General features: G+C 44.2%; 1 long non-coding RNA gene across 2 annotated transcripts in view; it reads right to left on the bottom strand.

Moving 5' to 3' along the window:
- Window positions 1–14,777, bottom strand: part of LOC144824744 (uncharacterized) — a 281,446-nt gene extending 266,669 nt beyond the window's left edge. For both annotated transcript variants that reach the window (XR_013609093.1, XR_013609092.1), the window contains exon 1: window positions 14,681–14,777. This is a non-coding gene — a long non-coding RNA (uncharacterized LOC144824744). The remainder of the gene's footprint in view (window positions 1–14,680) is intronic.
- Window positions 14,778–15,161: the final 384 nt, after the last annotated feature.

The following is a 15,161-nucleotide window of genomic DNA, read 5'->3' as shown; positions in this document are numbered from 1 at the left end:
CCTAGTTGTTCGCCCAAAGTTTGCTGGAAAAGATGGTGGTTTGCGAAGGTATGTCCGTTTTCGTGGTCAAGCAATTCGCCCAGTGACCTCTACGCTGCAGCACCCGCGGAGCGGGTGCGGCGAGGTCTTTCAAAGTTCCCAAAGGTGTGGGCGCGGCTTGCTCCTGGCACAGGTGGTGTGAGGGAAAGGTTCCTGGGACTTGGAGTCCGCCCTGGTGTTCCGGCGGGTCTATACAAGCCCAGGATCGCCGTCTATGCTCCTAGTTGGTTGCCCAAAGTTTGCTGGATAAGATGGTGGTTTGCGAAGGTATGTCCGTTTTCGTGGTCAAGCAATTCGCCCAGTGACCTCTACGCTGCGGCACCCGTGGAGCGGGTGCGGCGAGGTCTTTTAAAGTTCCCAAAGGTGTGGGCGCGGCTTGCTCCCGGCACAGGTGGTGTGAGGGAAAGGTTCCTGGGACTTGGAGTCCGCCCTGGTGTTCCGGCGGGTCTATACAAGCCCAGGATCGCCGTCTATGCTCCTAGTTGGTTGCCCAAAGTTTGCTGGATAAGATGGTGGTTTGCGAAGGTATGTCCGTTTTCGTGGTCAAGCAATTCGCCCAGTGACCTCTACGCTGCGGCACCCGTGGAGCGGGTGCGGCGAGGTCTTTTAAAGTTCCCAAAGGTGTGGGCGCGGCTTGCTCCCGGCACAGGTGGTGTGAGGGAAAGGTTCCTGGGACTTGGAGTCCACCTTGGTGTTCCGGCGTGTCTCTACAAGCCCAGGATCGCCGTCTATGCTCCTAGTTGTTCGCCCAAAGTTTGCTGGAAAAGATGGTGGTTTGCGAAGGTATGTCCGTTTTCGTGGTCAAGCATTTCGAGCAGTGACCTCTACGCTTCAGTGATGTAACATTGATGACAGCACCACCATTCTGAAAATTGTTCCAGCACCACTGCCTACTGGGGCCACAGGAGCTGGTACAGCACTGCGAGCTTTCTGTTAGTTACATCCATCACAGCTGCAAAAGTCAGAATTCGAGCAACAGAATCAACTGTAGCACCTTCGGGAGCACTGCAAAAGCCCCAATGCAAGTACCTTGAATGGGCGACCAGTACGCGTGCTCACTTTTGTAAATACAGAGTGCGCCATTCTGCCTTGGCTGCCTAACGCTATCAGAGATCAAAGAAGAAGTTATGCACATGATGCTAGATTGCTTCTGAAGACCAGACAGTCACAGTAATCACTGCTTTCTACTATTCCGGTTGGGGGCAGACAATCACAGTTAGTACAATAACATAACTTACATAGGACAGTGCTGGAACTGAGAGAGTGAACAATTTGAGGGTTGTTTGATTTTTTTTCATGCCAGAAAAATGCACAGGTAATTTTAAACTTCTTGGGGTTGCTAATGCGCAATTGTCCCTAAGAGCCCATCTTAGCTCTAAGTCTTTGGAACATTTGGCATAGAAATCTTGCAACAGATTTTATGTAAAAATATGGCAAAGTGTATTCAAAGTACTATTTTTCTTTGACAAGAGTTTCATCTTAGTACATTAGATTATAAACCTGAATTGAGAGGTGTTTATTAAAAGTGATAGTTTTTAAACATTAAATTAGAAACACTCATGCCCCACCTACCATTTAGATGACAAATACTATTAGAGAAGTAAGAGGCTAATCAGTTGTCATTTGCACCCTATATGTGGACTATATTCTTATTTTACATGGAGCAAAATTATAGTTCATTAAGTCAAATACAAGAGAGATTTTTGTTCAGCACACACCCTCATGTATTTTAAGGTTTTCACAAATGAAGTAATGAAAAATAGGATTTTCGATAAACTAAAATAATTTCCTAGGATCACAGAATTAGGTCTAGTAGTCAAGCTGGAATTGATCCCATGTTTTCTGATCTTATATTGTGCAATTCAGCCACTAGATCGGTATCCCTTTCTGCTCTTGTTTGTCATCAAAGTTTTATGCTTTGTCTTTCATTCTTGGTGCAAGAGGTTCAAGGGAGGGGAACAGGCAGGTACCACAGGAAACTTCAGCTCATTTTGTGCTCAGTAGTTCAAGAGAAGAACCTGCCATTTGGCCCGACACATGTCTTGAAGGAAGTTGTACTGGCCATGCAGTGCCACACTTGTTCCATGTGTTTTAATAAAGCTTGCCCTGGCACGCAGTACCACATTTTTTTTTGTATCTTCGAGGGAAGCTTTCACTGACTGTCACTGCAATGCCACACTTGTTCCAAGTCCTTACAGGAAACTTGCACTGGCTCTACAGTTTCACACTTGTTCCATGTCTTTCAGGGAAGATTGTGATTAACCCCGGACGGAGCTGGTAGAGTGCAACTAACCGGAGGTCCACTAGCTCGCTATAGAAGAGAGGAAGACTGATGAATGCCTTTGGTCTGCACGTGCAGAAAAACAACTTTCACATTAGTATTAAATTGTCTTGACTGTAAGTTTTTAAGGCCTACTATCACGCTAACTTAACAGTTTTCTTTAAATGCATATTCCTTTTGAAAAAAACTACATATAATCCAATAAATTATACTGTATGCTAATATGTGGTACAATGGACTAATATATGCATTATTAACAAAAAACAACAAATGGTCGCAATTTATAAAGAAAGCAATGAACACATACATTATTCATTCTCGCTAATCTCTGGCAAATGCACTGCACCAAATGCGTTTTAGCGCCCAACCTTACAATCTGCGCCTATAGAAGATTAATATCAGCAGTCCAGATGTCTCTAAAAAGGAAAAACATTAATATGCACACATATGTATGTCAAAACACTCAATAAATGCACCTTCTATACCTTGAGTGCACCATGTCTCATTGGTATTATTACATCACCCAACCACATAGGGCAAAGGAAAATATATATATGGCTTAGTCAATGTAAAAGGATGGAACCAAAATGATGCTACTCCAAGCAAATGTGATCTGTCATTTTGTTACACGTGTTGTCTCTGGAAACCTCATCCAGCACCAGGCATAATTTCCTGTAAGTGCATAGGTTACCATACTTGGATTGCTGCTGACCGAAGTCTGCTGCAACATATCTACCTATTGATTTAAAACAGAGACACAGTCTGTGTCTCAGTAGTTGGGTGGTGGTTGTAGTAATCTACTTGTCTCCTGTGTTTTTAGAGATGTGCTTTTCACATTTTGAAGTTGAACTGAAGTAAGTTTAACCAAGCATTTAGTGAGGTTCACTGACCTGATGTATGGATGGAGAATTGTTTCTTTTCATTGAGTGGAGTATGTGCCCTGTAATTTGAGTTTCAATGGGTAACAGAAATTGAAAGAGATGCAGGAATGCAAAGCTCCTGGTACATCCCAAACTGACATTTCAACTGCTGAAATGTCTGGGTAGAGCAAAGGAAGAACATAGAGAATTACCAAAGGAACTGGGTTCCTTAATACAAATTCCTGTGGTAGTTGTCTGTTTCTAAGGGGCTGTTCTAGATCCCATGCAGCATATTGTGGTATGAACTTGATCAGCAGCGGTCTGTGGAAGGAGTTCCTTGGGGTGGTGAGGCGGGGCGGGGGAGGGGCAGGGTGAGGGGTAGTAAACACCGGAATATGGATTCATGGAGATAAGTAAACATTTAAATGAATAAAACTAATTTTGTTGCGCACGCTGTATCGCAAAATGCGATACAGCGCGTGCAACGAAATTCGTTTTATTCATTTAAATGTTTACTTACCTCTGTGCATCCATATTCCGGTGTTTACTAACCTGCCCCACCCCGCCCCCCCACCATCCCACAGAACTCTCTCCATGGACCGCTATTGAATTTGATTGGGCACAGGCCGTAATATCCAAATTTCCCTGCAATTACTCTTTCTAGATGCCTGAGGAATAAAGAGGAGTTAGCATCATCCACAAGTTCATTAGAGTGTAACCCACTTCGCTACACATTGAGAGTCCAAGTCAATAAATGGGAACAAATGTAGGTTTATTACAAATTCAAAGCCAGACTGATGTATACCATTATCAAGAATATATTGTAAAAGTACAGAATCACTACTGGCAGGCCAAAAAATCTAACAAAGTTGTACAGGGTATTCCGTAATAACAATTCAGAAAATGAGAAAGAGAATTTGGTGGCCTGTATTCGATTTGCAGTCCTCTTGCGGTCCTCTTGTCTGTTATGCATGAGGAAATCTAAATCTCAAAACCTCAATCTAAAATAAACAGCACTGATTGGGCAAGCCCTAATTAGATCCAGGAGAGTAGTAAGGGGTTAGCATTGCAAAACCTCTGTAGAAATTCTCCAAAAGGAAGACCATTGTATAGCACAAAGCCATCCAACAGATGTTGCCAAAAGCCAAGAGGTATGTACCTCTCTGAGTTTAACAGGAGTCTGTCTGAACTAGAAATGCGACCCCCTAATAAACTTCACAGAACATTTGAGAATCTTACATCCTGTGTACTTTTCTCCCTTCTCACAGTGAAACTTGACGCCCTCCCATGCTGCTCCCAACTCCTGGTATGAACATCAGAACATCCTTGGATTTCTCCCATCTCCGGGTCTCATCCGAATGCTGATACTCTCTTTGTTCGTTAGTCCCTCTTATCTATGCCAAAGTTCCTGTTTGAGCCTCACTAGATCGCATACACAATTTGCCTTTCACTAACTAATGAATGCCCTGAGACTTCACCTGCAGGGAAGAGAACACGCAAAGCAAACAACTTTCACATTGAAGGATAAAGAGTAAGTCTAAATGCCTAAGGCCTTTGGTCAAGCTAGCATAGCAGAATATGTCAATACATATTTGAATGCATGGTTATAGATTCATATACATTATAAGATAAATACAGGAGAATATTCAAATGAATACATAAATATATGAGAGCGAACATAATCATTCAAATAACATAAATGCAGATATATATGAGAACTGCAATTTGGTGTCAATGTAAGTAAACATTAGAATGCACACTCATATACATGTCTAGATTATACAGCAAGTGTTCCTTGAGTATATCGGGGAAACTGAAAGAATACCGTCACTGACCCTTTTGCTGGACGCTTTGCTGCACCGGACCAGTGTTGACTGCAAGGGGAAGTGTGGTGCTCCCTGCCTCCCGCTGCCCCGCTGTAACTGACATCACGCAGCGCGGCCGCCGAGGGGAGTGCAGCTCACCAGAACTACAACACCCAGCAGCCCATGCGCCATGCGCGCTCGAAAACCGCGCCAGGAGGCGCTTAAATACAGCATGAGCTCCGCCTCCCGGGACGCCGGGCGAAGCCCGGGCAAAGGGCGGGCCGTTTTGTGGCCGTTCGGTGGCTGAAGGAGGCTGGGCTGGGCCCACTCTCTAAATATCGCAGGATTACCACCAACTGATGTAGTAAGTCTGCCTCCTTTCTGACATTGAGCACCCCTGTTATGTGTCATCACCACATTCATGCAAAGTAACTGCTCTTCTTATTACCACGTATCATCAAGACCCACTTGGACAGTGATCATCTATAGGGCCCCCGATCTGGTTACGCCTTTAACAATACCTAACCAGTAGCTAATAACGTTGGAAGGGAACCTACTTGGGGGCTGTTCTCCACAAAAGATTATTATCAGCACCTATGGCTGCTATTGCCGAAAAAATTATGCAAGCCGAAGCAGTGGGAAATTGAAAGGGTACTCTGGACGACTACTTTAGGAAACCTCCCACTGATATAGAAAGGGATTGTTCACTGGCTGAACGTAGGGCTGAGCGGCACCGCTCAATTGAAGCTATTAAAAACAGACTTCCTGTGGACGTACTAACACAGTTTAATCCAGCAGGCGCAGGGTCTACATCAGGTTTGAGGACGTGCTATCTACGCAGGGGAGCCCTATTCTCCTGCGAGACACGCCACCCTCAACGACTGCCCTTAACAGTGTGGAAGAAAATAGTTCTTTAAATATTAGTAATACCAATGTCACTATAGAAATCATACCTGATACTCCCCGACTAGTGGTAGGGAATATACAAAAGATAGCAGGGAAACGGGAAGCCGCTAAAGTCTTTGGACCACCACCAAATAAGAGAAGGAGGAGAGGAGGTGTGCCACAAAGAGCTAAGATCAGCCATACTGACTTTGGGAAGGGCAACAAGGTACTTGTTACATCTGCTCCCACTACAAAGGCTAGACTACCCCTCGACTTAGGTCAGGAGGCCATACATAACATAATACCGCACACACATAGCCCCACACTGAGTGCACCTAGTACCAGTTCAATATCTACCAGGGATTGTACGATCAAGGAACAATTATCTTCTGTCTCCCTTGATAGTATTGAACACCTACTTAAGTCATATACCTCTCCTATATTGGAGAGGTTGAAGAGGTTAGAGCAGCGGCTGGGGGATCTAGAACATGCCATCACCAACAAAGCAAGTTTTTCCAAAGTTGGACCTAAGCAAGCCCTACTCCCTGCAGCCGTAGTTCCATCCCCTATCCCTGTAGCCCAAAGGGATGCAAATTCATCTAGCAAAACAGTGGCAGGTAACTACCAAGGGGCGAAGTCACAAAAAGCAGACCATCAACTCGCTCCAAATATCCCTAAGGAATTACCAAAGAAGGCAAGTACAGCTTATGGAGGAAATGGGTATGAGCATGGGGGGGCGGGCAAATCCAGATAGATCAGGAATCACTAGGGACCGCCAAGTTGAATTACCACCGGACGCGGTCCCCTATGTGGTTGTACTCACAGGCGTCCCCATACTACAAGCTGGCAGGAGGGAAGGCTTCAGTCAATTAAAATATAAAGCCATGCACTGGCTTAGCCAGTACAGACCGCTCCCGAGTAACACCAATGGCGAGATTGTTCATATACGCCGACTCTCCTGGCTGGGGAGTAGACAGAAAGATATTGAGGGTGATCTCATTATTATAAATTTTAGAGATCCAGTCGAGGTCAACCACATCTTAAACTGGAATACAAGAACTAATGGTACAACCATTACTCCTCATGACCTAACTTATTTTTACCCAAGACCTCAGGTAACTTCCTTAATGTCTTTAGGGCCCCCCCCCCCAGTTTATGGAACAACCTCCCCACAACATTTAATTATCAATACGTGTGGCAGGCTCCCTACCCTATGATCCCAAAAAATGCTTATGGGTGGAACAACATCCCATATAGGGGACATAGAAATAACAACAGTGGACCAGACCACTCACAAGGAACCAGGGGAATGGACCATTTGTTGCCATTCACCCCCTTTGAGCATACCAATAGATTTGCAGCACTTTCAGGCCTGGATGACTGCGAATGACGGTTGGGGCTCCCTCCTAATAGGTCACTAACTTATAGGACAAAAGACAAAAAACATAATCTTAGGCCCCAAAGCTATACCCCTGTTCCTGTATATACCACGCCCGAGTTAGACCCTTGCCCTGTGATAGTCCCTCATCCCAAAATACAAGCTTCTGGGGTAGAAGCGTTGGTAATTCCCCAGTTAGATAACCTGTCTGGGACCATATCTTCTGAAACAATGGACACAATGGAACCAGCCTCTGAGATATCCATGGTTCTAATGTCCCCACTTGGGACTACACCCTGTGACATAATTGAGCCAGCCCCTGTGATATCTATGGGAGTAACATCACCAATAAACACGGAAGTTCCTGGCAGTATAATAACATGGAACAAAGCGGGTCTGGCCCCAAAAATTAACGACGCAGATTGGCGGTCAGTAACTATGTCCCATTCAATTATAGCTCTCCAGGAAACATGGGCGAGGGAAGAATCCCACTTGTTGGGTTTTAAAACGTTCTTTACTCCGGCAGTTCCCACTAAATGGGTAGACATAAGGGAGGTCTGTCTATGTATTTGTCTATTTGCTCAGGTCCCACGGTTCTAGGGCGCTTCCTGGATTCTCCTTTTTTTCAGATCTTAAGGGTATCCTGGGGAGCTCTGGAAAATCGAGCCATTATTAATCTCTACAATAACATCCCGACATCCCGAGAGCACAAGTGGAAACCACAATTAAGAAATTGTCAAGTACCCTTAAGACTATTACAGATAGCTGTTCAGGGGATATGGCCCTCCTGTGGGTAGGGGACTTTAATTGTCCATTGTGCCCAAAGAGTCTACAGGGAGTGTGAGGCTGGGAAGACGAATCTGTAGGACCAACAAGCCACTTTGCCCACACAAAATTAGGGGACTTACTTAATAACTTAATGGTGGACCACTCCATGGCATTTATTAATGAGGCCTGCTCCGTGCCAAAAACATTTTCACCCACATTTAACGCAAGAGGGGCGAAGTCAATTATTGACTTTGCCTTACTATCGCTACGCTATGCCTCATTGGTTAATAGCTGGGAGACACTCACAAGTGGCATTAGTAACCATTACCCCATTTCAGTTACTTTCAAGCTAAATCTGGATACGCGGCCTCTTAATACTCAACGTAATTATGATTTTAACCCTATTCTTGGCCAGCGTAACGGATTTTGCATTAAATGGGAGAAGGTAATACCAGAGAGCTTCCAAAAAAACCTAATGAATATTTCCCATAAAGAAATTATTAATAAGCATTGGCGGATTTTGCGAATTGGCAATCCGCGAACTTGCGTATTTACGGATTCGCAATCCGCAAAATCCGCGAACTCTAGCGAATTTGCGGATTTTTAATTTTTTTTGTGTTTGCAAGGGTTTCTGCCAGTTCGCGAGGGTTGTGTACCAGTTCGCAATTGCGAACTTACTTGTCGGCTCGCAACAGCCGCGACTATGTTGTTTCTACGTCTGGTTCATCATCACAGGTTCACAGCACCCTCTGTTTCACCACTGCCACCCTCTGGTACACCCATGCCACCCTCTGGTACATCACTGCCACCCTCTGGTTGGTTTATCACTGTAGATTATGGGGGTGAAAAAAAGCAAGCACACCTGCCCTGCTTCAACTGACATGAATTAATTTGGGGTTGATTAATGTGTCACTGAATTTAAACTTCCAGTCTGGCTGGCACCTGCTTCCTTATCTGTACTTTGCTTTCTGTTGCAGTGCAATTTTTTTTCACAGGACCTTTCAGGAAGCACTACAGGGAATGGTTACTAATGATAAGATTGAACTTTTGCACCTGCTGAGTGCTTTCAGTTTTGTCTGTAATTGCTTTCTGTTGCAGTGTAATTTTTTTAACAGGACCTTTGTTGTATACTTGTAGCTATTCTCTGAGCCTGCTGTGAGGGTCAGAGCAGGGTCATAGAATAGTTGCAAGTAGGCAAATGAACTCTGAAGGGGCCCCTCAGGAAGCACTACAGGGAATGGTTACTAATGATAAGATTGAACTTTTGCACCTGCTGAGTGCTTTCAGTTTTGCAAAAATCCAAATATCCAGCAGCATCCACAAAAAGTAATCCTTCCAGGTCAAGATCCAAATCAAAGTGACCAGCACATGAAGAAAGCACAGGGAGGAGCCTGCTGGACAGGAACAGGAAGTTGGAGACTGTGGGGCACTTCCTTCCTCCCCCCCCCCAAAATGGACTCCTTGCAAAGAGAAAGTGCAGGCAAATGTCAAACTGAGGAGTTATTCTGATAAAAATCATAATTTTCAAGGTTTATGCTGCCTGCTGGTGGATTTCTTGTTCGAAATTGCAAATTTTGCAATCTCGCAATTGCGAGAATGTCGCTGCCCGCCGCATCTACATGTTCGCAAGTGTTTACTCCCGCGAAATTGTATAGTATTCTAGTTGGCAAGTGCGACCAAGCAAAAAATACGCTTTGCACGGATTTTATGAATTTTCGGCAAGTTCGCGAGAGTTTGCGGATTGCGAATTTGCCAAAAATCCGCAAAATCCGCGAGCGGAACGGATTTTACGCCCATGCTTAATTATTAAGTGTTTGACGTTAGAAGAGAACGAAGAACAAGTCTTGGTCTCTTTTAATAAAATTTGTTGTTTAATTAAACACCTTCTGACTAGAGATCCACGCAATATAGTTAAGAGAACCCCAGGGTGGTTTGATCCAAATTGCTCCAGGGCATTGCGGGATCTTAAAAATGCACTGCATGCTACCCCATTAGATAGAGTTCAGGTTCAAAGGGCAAGGCGTAAGTACCGTGCCGTTTTGATTAGAAGGAAGAAAGATTTAAAAGTTGAAGCCTGGGAAGCCCTCCATACAGCAGCAATACAAAAGGACTCTGCTGCTTTTTGGAAGGCTGTGAATGCTCCTTTCTACCAAGACAGCCAAGGTCCTTGCCTAGACAATGCTGTCACTGCCCAGGAGTGGGTGTCCCACTTCCAGGCCCTGTATAGCAATAAGGCTCTGCCTGTACTAGCTTCAGAAACAACAATACCTTCAGAAGAGGAGGATTCCACGTTCCCTCTAGACATTCAATTCAAACTAGAGGAGGTATACAAGGCCTTAAGGGAGAGCTCAGCCTCGAAAGCACCAGGCCCAGACTCCGTCCCTATTGATGTTTTTAAAATGTACCCAGACCTGTGGGCTCCTCTACTCACTAGAGTTTTGAATTGCATGACGAAAAGAGGTTTTATCCCAACCTGGAAGGAGGCAATCTTAGTCCCGATATACAAGAAGGGGGACAGGAATGACCCTGCCTGCTCTGTTAGATGGCTTCATGAAGATGGCGGGCAGGGTCATTCTTGCTCACATTCAGGACTGGGTGGAGGGACAGCAAGTGTTGTCTCCTTTTCAGTATGGGTTTAGGGGAGGGCGGGGGACAATTGAGCAGGGGCTGAATCTTTCACTAATCATCTCAAAATATATCCACGCAAGGAAATCAAATCTGTATGAGACCTATGTGTACCTCAGCTCTGCTTTTGACTGCGTTCTGCACGACAGTCTCTGGCAGACGTTGAGGGACATTGGGCTGGACAATAAAATAATCGTATTCATCAGAGAACTCTATGTGGAGGCAGGTGCCCGAGTTAGATACGGTCAGAGGGGGGAATGTACAGACTTTTTTAAGATTAGCAGAGGGGTAAGGCAGGGCTGCATCTTGGCCCCTCTGCTATTTAATCTATATATTATTGGAGTGGGTTCTTGCCTAACACAGCAGTACTATGATTACCCTGTAATCAAGGGCAAACCCATCCCCATTTTACTTTATGCTGACGATGCGGCCATCTTCTCACAGACCAAGGTAGGACTCCAGAAAGCCGTACACACCTTCACTAATTTTATGAACGTTAGAGGGTTATGTGTAAACGTCTCAAAGACGTTTACTATGTCGTGCAGTTCAAATAAACATAGACAACCATGCCCAATTATTTTAAATAATAGGAAGGTAGAGTTAGCTGATATCTTTTGCTATCTGGGGGTCTACTTTGATAGACAAGGCACCTGGAAGCCAGCCGTGAAAGCACATGCTGTGGCATTCAACAGAGCAGTTGGGGCTCTCATGAATTTCACGAAAGAAATAGGAAACAGGCCAGCAATGGAGCTCCTCCGAATATTCAAATCGAAATGTGTGGCTATTGGGACCTATGGGGCTGGTATCTGGGGCTGGCAGCAAATGGAGGAGATCCAGCGAATTGAGAACAGGTTCCTCCGATTTACAACTGCTACACCAAGGAGCACCCCAATATATGTATTACATGCCGAAGTTGCCCTCACTTTTATCACGGATATTATAAAACTCGCCCCAGTTTTACTTTGGCACAATGTCTGGACCAACCCTTCCACAGAATTGAATAGATCCATTATAGAGGACTGCTTGAACTGTGATGGGCTGAAAAACATCAAATGGCTTATTTACATTAAGAACTTTGTCGGTGAGATTGGTCATCCTGAATATTTTACGTACCCAGCCTCACTGGAATCTCTCTCGCGATCTTCGTTGAAAAAGATGCTTCTGGTACATTTGGAATTACAAAGGTGGAAGGGCGAAAGGTCTAAAAAATCGGTCATGAGCCATGATGAAGTGACATCTCAGAGGGGCCTCCAGTTGTGTCTTGTGTTAGAACACCCCCTACATCACCGTAGGCTCCTGACTTACTTTCGCCTGGAAACCTTTTATAGACTTATATCATTCCCGACCTGCAATGACTGGGCGAGGGGAAAAAGGCTCTGTCCTTGTGATGACAAATCATTTCAATCAAACATACACTGCACTCTGTTCTGCACTTTATATAGCCATTCGCGACAACAAATTTTAAAGCCTCTTCTGTTAACTTGGGGCCTAAGGAATTCAAGAGACGCTTACATTAAACTTAGGTCCTTAGATGACTGCCTCACTATTAGTACAGTGAGCCTTTTTCTGAATGCAATCCTAAGAGTGCGAAAGTCTATCGTCATGGGTTAATAAGAGTTAGTCAAATGTTTTTAATTATTACTTATTTTAACTGTTTTTACTGTTTTATTTCTTTTAACCATTTTACTCTAAGAAGTCAAACCTTAGTAATGTTTAAATCAGAATGATAAATATGATATTTAAAATTGTGATTTTTTATCTGTATACTTTTATGAATTGTTATTTCAATTCGAATAAAGTTCTTTAAACTGAACTGAGTATATCGGTCAAGTTGCATCACTTTACATTAATGGCATTAAAACACACAAATAAATGGTCCCATGTGTCCCTGTATATTTCAAGATCAAAACATAAAAGGGTAGAGCCGACTCCAAGTGTCTGCAACTGCTTGTAATGAAGATGACCTGGAAGAGCAATTTTGTTTATTTGGTATGTTTCCAGGCTGTCTTCCTTTAAGTGCAGCAGTTGAAGTGCATAAAAAAATTATGTGCGCTGTAATGCTGGGTGCAATGGTTTTGGGGTCAGTGAGTAGGGATGTGGGATTAAAGAAATGGCTCAAATGAGTAAAAATTGTGCAACTGTTTTGTTATTTTTTCACTTCCAGGTAACAGCATGTAAAATAAAGTGTATAAGTTAAATGCAAATAAATGCAAGCTAAACTAACCAGTGGGAAATAAACAGTTTTGTGTTGTGAAACTTCAGGTGGCTAATGCAATCACTAGAGATATCTGTGTGTGACCAGAGAATCACAGAGTTGAATCGTAGTTGACGTGGTGAGAAATAGTGGTTTGTGTATTTATGGTGCTATGACGTTCCTGCCTCTGAGAAAAAGCACAGTTAATATGTAAATCTTTATTTGTATCTATACATTTTAGTAATAAGGAATTAGACAATACTCAGAAACATTTTCCAAGGGTCCAAAAAATTGACGCACTTCTGAACGTGTCTGGTAATATCCTCACATTACCTCTCAATGAGAGTAAATCTTTGTACCTTGGAACTCCAAGTGACTCAATCCATTAAGGCCAATACTGGCTCCCAAGCAACTTTATACTTGGTGATACATCAATTGCACACATTCAAATTTCTTTCAGGTAGCAGGTACCTTAGTTAGAAGGGTCTAATCAATCAATCAATAAATCAATCAGAGAACTGTGAAGCATGCTAGTCACCCGTGAGGGTCTCAAGGCGCTGGGGGAGGAGGGGTGGGGCAGCTCCTGTCAGTCAAAGAGCCAGGTCTTGAGGGTCTTCCTAAAGATGTGCAGAGTGTGGGTGTGTCTAATGTTGATTGGGAGCGCAATCCAGGTATTTGCTGAGACGTAGGAGAAGGTTCTCCCACCTGTTTTGGCTCTGCGGTTGTGCAGGGTTTCGGCAAAGGCGAGTTTGGCGGATCAAAGGTGGTTATTTCATTGAGATATTGGGGTCCGATATTGTGGAGGCATTTGTATGCAAGGGTGAGTATCTTGAAAGTTACTCTCTTCTCGATGGGGAGCCAGTGGAGATCTTGCAGGTGTGGGGTGATGTGTTCGTGCCGGGGAACACCGAGGACGAGTCTGGCTGCACTGTTCTGTATGATCTGGAGCTTACGGAGCAGGGATTTGTTGGATCCCAGCATAGAGGGCATTTCCGTAGTCTAATATGCTGGTTCTGAAAGTGTGGGTGATGGCCTTTCTTGATTTGGGAGGGATTCATTTGAAGGTCTTGCGAAGGATGCAGAGGATGTTGAAACAGGTAAAGGCAATGGCGTTGATCTGTCGAGGCATGGAAAGGGAGGAGTCGAGTATGAGGCCGAGGATCTGAGTGTGATCCGTGGGTGTGGGGGGCTGTCGAGGGCGGTGGGCCACAGGACCTTGTCTCATGCAGACAGGGAGGGTCTGAGGACGGGGACTTCTGTCTTCTCCAAGTTGAGCTTTAGACAGCTGCTGCTCATCCAGGTTGCAACGTCCTTCATTCCTTCTTGGAAACTGTTAGGGTTTGTTCTCGACAGAGGGCTTGTTTATTTACCTCACATTAAGTTAAATCTGTATTTGTTCCACTGGTTTATTCCATCCTTTATTCATGAGTCATGTACATTGAAAATATGCTTTGAATGTTTTGTTTCCATGCGATTTACTTAGTAATCTTATTTGCTTGCTTCATGATAAAGTTCGCCCAACCACTTGGATGCTAAGGCCCTGGAAAGATTTATTAACAATTTCCATTGAAATCAATGGAAACTCCATGACGAGCTGAGCTCGTCATGAGCGTCGTTAATTGTATTTGGCCCCCGGGGCTCGAAGCAGCATCAATCACCTCGCTCTGGCACTATGTTACTTCACGTGTAGACAGAAAGGCGTTCCTTCGCTGTTTACACGTGCATTAATCAGACGCAACCCTTGAGCATCTATAAAAGAGCAGCGCTGAACACGAGCCGGCGCTTGTGTTCGTCTTCAGATGGCTGCTCACCTGCAATCCAGCAACAGCATCCTTCTAGACTTACCCGGGGGCTCCTCTGCAGCGCTTCTCGTCAGGAGCATTTCCTGAAGCTCCGTCACCTTCTTCCTTCCCCACGACTTCCGGCTGCTGACTGCTCCTTCTGTTCCCCATCCTTCTGTAACCCGGAAACTATCCTAGTAAAGAACAGAATATCAAACAGGAAATGGTAACGATTAGAATTACGATTGCAGAGGGCTTCTGAATCGTAAGTACATTTACCAACTTATTAAACAAAGCGCAACAGTGTTAAAGGACATTTCGGTTTTCCCAAATACATTGTGGAGCGCATTATGAAAAAGAGTTTGATGGAGGCTAATGAACAAAAGACTTTGAACTTTCAGAAAATACTACAGTCCTGAACTTTCCACATTTGTGATTCACTCGCTGAGCAATACTTTCTAATGGACAAACTGAAAACAGTATGATATTGTGAATACTGTTTCAGCTCATGTGGTTATTTTTGGAATCCTCACTGGGTGATTAGA

Source organism: Lissotriton helveticus, chromosome 3_1, assembly GCF_964261635.1.
Source record: "Lissotriton helveticus chromosome 3_1, aLisHel1.1, whole genome shotgun sequence".
Lineage (NCBI taxonomy): Eukaryota > Metazoa > Chordata > Amphibia > Caudata > Salamandridae > Lissotriton > Lissotriton helveticus.
This window is presented reverse-complemented; position numbering and strand designations above follow the sequence as displayed.